General features: G+C 46.4%; 1 protein-coding gene across 1 annotated transcript in view; it reads left to right on the forward strand.

Annotated features, from left to right (window-relative positions):
- Nucleotides 1-195, forward strand: part of CCNYL1 (cyclin Y like 1) — a 51,064-nt gene extending 50,869 nt beyond the window's left edge. Inside the window, exon 12 of the transcript XR_002831223.1 lies at nt 62-195. The gene's annotated coding sequence lies outside the window, so the exon portion shown is untranslated. The remainder of the gene's footprint in view (nt 1-61) is intronic.
- The last annotated feature ends 6,740 nt before the right edge of the window (nt 196-6,935 follow it).

Here is a 6,935-nt window from a genome sequence, read left to right on the forward strand (position 1 = left end):
CCGCTCACAGAATCACTCTTAACCGTGCACCTGTCTCCCCTCCGTGCTGTCCTCCTACCAGGTGAGCTCATGTCCAGAGAAGAGCGAATGCTTGCTGAGCCCCTACTGTGTGCCAGACCGCGCGTTAATCGTTTCCATCCGAATACAAGATCTCAGATCCTTGCAACAATTCTATGAGGCAGGTACTCCTTACAGGTGAGGAAACTTAATCAAGGTATCCGAGCGAATGCTCGTTCCCCAAGAAAACCTCAGCCCCATCTTGTTCCCAGAGCTATTCCGAGCGCCTGGCACGTGATAGGCGCTCAAATGGCAAACCTGTATTCGAACCTAGGTAATTGGGCTGCGGCATCCACACTTTTAACCACTCCCCCTATGTACAATAGGCATCTCCAAGGTTTCAACCTTTACTGGTAATTCCTAACAAAATCATCTGGTTGTGACAAGAAAGTGATTTTTCCCCCCAGTATTTGCAAGACGCGAGATGTTAATCCTTTATTAGAGGTTTAAAATCCCAGGCAGTTCCCCGCAGAGAGAAGCAACGCAGGCTCCGGGCTCTGTAATGGGCAGGGCGCTGGCCCCCTGGGGGCTGCAGGCTGCTTAGCTGCCCGCGGCAGCCGCCGAGGGCCGGGGGCGCACGGGGCAGCCGCCGCCCGAGGGAAGACCTGCTGGGCGCTCCCACTGCGGAGACACACAGCGGCGCTCTCCAGATGGGTCTTTATGCTGCCAGTTTTAAATGTCCTAAAAATGCCTCTTTTTCTACGTGTTCTAATTAGGTGGAAGACTGAGGTGTTTAGCATACTTGAAATTCATTCAGACGCTTACAAAGAGGGCCTGAATTGTTTCCCACTCCCCCACTTCTTCCTCTGGGAAGGTGGTGAAAAAAGGCTGGAGGGCCAGGGAACTTGAAGGACTCAGGACTGGACTGAAGGGGTGAGATAGGCCGCGGTTATTGTTCTTGTGTCCTGGATTCCATTTTGTACAGATTGAGAGATTAAATGGCAGAATAACCCTCTCCCTCCCACTTATCAAGAAGGCTTTGTGGGAAACCATGAGGAATATGTGTATTCATCCCAGCCTTAGAGTGAAAAGGAATAAATGTCAATAGCTTTACAAACATCAAAACCATTAGTAAATATGTTTTCCGTGGACATTACATCTTTCTACAGGTGTTCCTATCTTATCTCTTTTGTTTTTGGGAAATACTTGGCACTCTGGGTGGACAAACTTGCCAGGGTTGAAAGTAGTGGGCGTTGAAAAGCCATGGAATAGCAGTCAAAAAGAAAGGGAACCCCTCAGTGGAAAGTATGTGCAGACGGTGGACATGCCAGGGGAGGGCTGTCTCATTCTGTGCCCTTTATGCAACGTGTGTCTTATTGGGGATGGACAAGTGTTGGCTAATAATAAAAATTATTTGAAGTTGGAGAATGTTAATCACTCCCACTGGAATTTAGCCAGAATACTTGTGTTATTTCACATGGTTCCGACTCAAATGGTGTCACCTACTGGTTTGTAAAGCTATCTCTGCTTCATCAATAATAGTGAAATGTTATTTTTGCTTGGAGGTCTCTAATTAGAGTAGTCACAACAGCAGAAAACTTTGCCAAAAGAGACTTATTTTGCATTGCATAGCTTTTTGTACATTTGAATTTTTGCTTTTTTAAATATACTGGTATATTGCCTCAATTTAAAGGCAGTTTAAAATATGCTGACTATTTAACATGTATTAGGCAGGGTAGTAAATAATTCGTTTATGTTAACTAATTTAATCCTTACAACAATCAGATATAACTGGTCCCATAATGACTTGCCTAAAGTTACTTATTCAGTCATTGGAAAGCATAGAAATAAAAAATTTCTCCTGAGTCATAATTTATTATTCAACAAGCTAGATGACACTAAATTATTTTTAATATATTTTTATTGAGAAGGAGATATATTAAATTATTTTTATTAAATATATTTTATTGAGAAGGAAAGAGAGTGAGAGAGAGAGAGAGAAAGAGAAACAGCAATGTGAGAGAGATTCATTGATTGGCTGCCTCCTGGGGATACCCTGATTGGGAATCGAACCTTGACCTCCTGGTTCATAGGTCAACACTCAAACACTGAGCCACGCCAGCAGGGCAACACTAAATTATTTTTAAGATGCATTTTTAAGCACCCTGAATGTTGCCAAATATTCTAGTCCATTAATTTACTCAGATAGCCTTTCATCCGTCCATTCATCCATCATCCAAAAAACACCAATTTCTGAGTTGAAGACGCAACTGCTATCTTAAACATGTTTCTACAAAGCCTAGTTCATGAAATTCAACTTAAATTCTTGTCCACAGTGAGTTTAATAACTGATGAAAATACAGACAATGATGCTAACTAGCCATCCCATCTACAAAGTGTGTGACATTCCAAAAGTTTTGAAGTGCTGGTTTTGGATTCTGTCATCAGGAAATAGTTACAGCATTTTTAATCTTACTAGACTTGTATTGATTATACATGTGTTACTCTGTTGAGACAGTTGAGAGTTCAATGCTATAGGAATGAATAAGCAGTAGTCTGTGTATACTCGTCAATATCTCAATAATCAAGCCTGAAACAGTCTTGATGAGATGCCTTCAATAAGATTGTGAAACAAATGGATAAATGAATGACAACTGAGATTAACTTTAAAAAATATATATATATTTTTTTTATTGATTTCAGAGAGGAAGCGAGAGGGGGAGAGAGAAACATCAATGATGAGGGAGAATCATTGATAGGCTGCCTCCTGCACGCCCCTTCCTGGAGATCCTGCCCACAACCCAGTCATGTGCCCTGACCAGGAATTGAACCGTGACCTCCTGCTTCATAGGTCGATGCTCAACCACTGATACATGCTGGCCGGGCTGAGATTAACGTTTTAAACTTTAGCAACTGGCATTGAGTCCTTGAACACAGCTTACCTATGAGAGCTGTATCTGAGGTTGACCATCCCTGTTCACTGCAGCATGAGTCCAAACCTTGGCTCTGCCTTTCATAGCTGTGCCACCTTGGGCAAGTCACCTAACAGCCCCAGGACCTCTCTCCTCATCTGAAAAATGGAAATACACGTAGTTATCTATCTCATAGTGTCGTATTGAGGGGTAAATGAATTTATATGGTAAAGGGTTTAGAGCCTTGTCTAGCACCTGGTAAGTCTATATAGGTCTTAGTTATTATTATTGTTGTTGTTGCTGTTGTTTTCTTCTCTGGTTTATTCTACCTTTCTGTTTTCCCGATCTTGTATATTTCCTTTTGTATATTATTTTAATAATGAAAACATAGTTACATTTTTTAGATGTACTTTGTGTCTGAGCACACTCCCAGCTGTCACTAGTGTTTAGATACCAGCTAAATTTGATGCCAAAGCAGGGATCATTTCACTTGCCCTGGATCAAAGTGCATGCACCTGACATCAGCAGCCAGCCCAAGAGCGTGCACAGCCCTGGCACCGGACAGACACCTGTGAGCCAACACCAGTCCCTCACAGGTATTTTCAGGCTCATTCCATACATATCCTGGAGCATTTCTGATGAGTCCTCATCAAATCAGACACCTCTAAACAAGAAACCAAGACACTAACCAGAGGATTAACATGATGAATCATTTGTCCAGGTTCATAGTGAGACTGTCTTGTTCACATTAGAAGTGGAATAATTCAACTATAATCTTTAGTCTTCTCCCCTCCCCCACGGTGGTGGCGATTATAGAAAGTCAACGCTTTTTTCTCTCCCCGCTCCCCCAGGGGGGGCGTAATGGAAGTACTAACTAATCTTTCCCACATTGGGCAGTGGCTCTCAGCTTCACATTACAGTCGCCCTGGGAACTTTAAGAAACCCTGGTGCTTGGGACCTATTAAATCAGAATCTGTGGTTTAGGGCCCCAGACATTGTTTTTTGGTTTCGTTTGTTTGTTTTGGTGCGGTTTTGCTTTAACTCTCCAGGTGATTCTGACTGTCAGCTAGTGTAGAGAACCACTGACATAGATGGTTTTCTTATTTCCTCAGTACAGCCCCACACTTGGGCCTGGCTGCACCTTCTGCAAAAGGGGTTAATTACCTCAGCATGTAATATGGAATACCTCAGGAGAAGGTATTAGAAAAGTGCATTCTAATCTAATTGCGTGGGAATCTGGGCTGGAAATTTATGTAGAAAAAATTATGTAGCAACAAAATTGTGGTCCAGTGATGGTAACATTAACAACAATGATGACCATAATAACAGCAACTGATGGGGGGGAGCATTTCCAATGTGCACATACTGTGCTAAGTATGTTAGACATATAATCTCTTTTACTTCCAAGAGTTCTGTAAGGTTGGTGTTATTATCACCACGTTATTTTATGTTTTTATTTTTTTGTTAATGTTCACTGGAGTATATTTTTTCATTGATTTTTAGAGAGAGCGGAAAGGAGAGGGAGAGACAGAGAGAGAAACATCAATGTGTGAGAGACACATTGATTGGTTGCCTCCCACACGAGCCCCGACCAGACACCTCTAGACAAGAAATCCAGTCTGCAACAGAGGTACATGCTCTTGACCAGAATCGAACCCGGGACCCTTCAGTCCTCAAGCCGACACTCTATCCACTGAGCCAAACCAGCGAGGGCATTATCGCCATTTTATAGGTGAAGAAACTGAGGTTCAGACAAGTTAAATAACTTGTTACCCACGGTCACATGCCTTCCAACTTGGGTTTTCCTAACGCCGACACCTGTGTTGTCATGGGGTGCAGGCCTCATTGCAGTCCCAGCAGTGAGGGTCCTGAGAACCACCAGAGAGTAAATATTGAGATAAACAACGTCCCTCGTTCGTTAGCGTTCCCTTCCTGGGGACCAGGTTGAATCTTCAATTCTAGTGTTTGAGGGGGGCTGACGTGTGGAACAGCTGCAGGCTCTGGGCCCACCTGGAATCCAGCATAAGTCTAGCGCCAGCTTGTTCTTTGGGCTTCACCGATCAGGCGGGAGGTAGGACGCTCCTTAGACCGGATTTCAGAACCTACCTGGTATCTTGGCAGAGGAAGTTTCAGTTCAGTAAATACTGACGCGGTACATGCTGTGAGCCAAGCACTGGTGCCAGGGGTGGAAACATGAAGAGGCTCGGGCATACCGGCAGGGTATGATGGGAGTGCAGAGGGGGCCCCTAGCCCAGTCTGTTGGATCAGGGGGACCCCGGCTGTGCTTGGGAGGCGGAATCTGAGTAGGTGACCTCTCAGTCAAGGTTTAGTGCAGGAAACAGAAGCCACTCTGGGTATGTTAAGCAGGTGCTTACAAAATTGTTGGGGTGGCCTGCGGCGCAGAAGTCCGGGAGCTCCCCCTGGGCTCTGGAGTTCAGGGGCCCCCTGCAGGGCTATGTTCCAGAAGCCAGGATGGTGCTGCTGCTGCAGCCGCTCTTCACACCTCTGCAACTGGCGACTGACACTGAGGCAGGACTGTGGCTCCAACAGCATTAAATGCCTATTCACATTATTTCTCAACCTCGGCTTGCCAGCAGCAATAACGACAGGATGATGCCTTCTCCTGGCAAATCTTACAAGAGCGCACCTGGTTGACTGAACGTATTTCCCATGCGGACCATAGGTGCATGGGAGTCTGGGGCATGTAGGTTTCCAGTCTCTCCAACTGGTTACTAGAAGGAGAGCACTGAGGCCTGGAGAGGCCACCCTCAGAATCCACTGCATGTGAAGAAAAAGGAGGACTTCGTAGGCCAGTGGTTCTCAACCTTCTGGCCCTTAAAGAACACAGTAAAAGTGACAGACAGCTGGGCATGACGGGGCTATCAGGGAGAAACAGAAGCACTGAATCAATGAATTGTAATGTAAATATCTGATATGCAGGATGGTCTTAGGCAACCCCTGTGAAAGAGTCGTTCGAAGAGAGAGAGAGAGAGAGAGAAACATCAGTGATGAGAGAGAATCTGATCGGCTGCCTCCCACACGCCCCCTGCTGGGGATTGAGCCCACAACCTGGGCGTGTGCCCCATTATCTGTACTTCCTATGACCCAGTCCTTATATAAGAACATAACCACCCCTCGGTGTTGACACCAACACACTGTCCTCAGCCGCCGTGGGAGAATGTAATACAGTTTCTCAGACTCTCACAACGTCTCTTGGCCTGACTTCCGTTGGCGCAGACCTAACATTTTGGTGCCAAAACCCGGATTCACCGAGGGGCCTGAAGGGATCCTCCCCACGCTCCCCCACTCCTGGCTGCAGGCTTCTCCAGACCACATCGGCCACTCGAATTTCTGGCGACTAAGAGTTACTTCCCTTGACCCTCCGACTTGCTGGCTTTTGCCTCACCAAAGTCCTCGCCCACGGGGCCAGAGGGCCCACTCTCCCGGAGCCAGGTCCCTGGCTACCCTGTGTGAGTGGGACGCCCTAACATGGTGGCCAGCCTCCCTCTTCTCTCCGGTGCTTCGTTCGGACGGTTGGGACGCCTTCCCTTTGGACTTCTCACCTCCGGGATAGACTTCTTACTCACCTCTCCCCCTGTCCACCACGCCAACCCATTGTGGGAACCAGCAACCTACTCCTCAGAGCCCTCCCCTTCAGGGTGCCTCCTCCTCACAGCCTCCAGGCTCATTTTCTACTGCAGCAGGGCCTGGCCCCCAAGTGATAACGAGTCCATCTGGCCTGGGAATGGCACTTGCGACCTCAGCACCTTCACTGAGTTAGACAGCTATCGCCCGCACAGCAGAAATTCCCTACGTCCAGGCCTTCTTCCTTCTCCAGAGTCGCCCTTCCCTCTGTCAGGACTGCACTGCTTACCAAACTCTTCTTCTTCTTCTTCTTCTTCTTCTTCTTCTTCTTCTTCCTTCTTCCTTCTTCCTTCTTCCTTCTTCCTTCTTCCTTCTTCCATCTTCCTTCTTCCTTCTTCCTTCTTCCTTCTTCCTTCTTCCTTCTCCTCCTCCTCCTCCTCC

Source organism: Myotis lucifugus, unplaced genomic scaffold (genome assembly GCF_000147115.1).
Source record: "Myotis lucifugus unplaced genomic scaffold, Myoluc2.0 scaffold_3, whole genome shotgun sequence".
Classification (NCBI taxonomy): Eukaryota; Metazoa; Chordata; class Mammalia; order Chiroptera; family Vespertilionidae; genus Myotis; species Myotis lucifugus.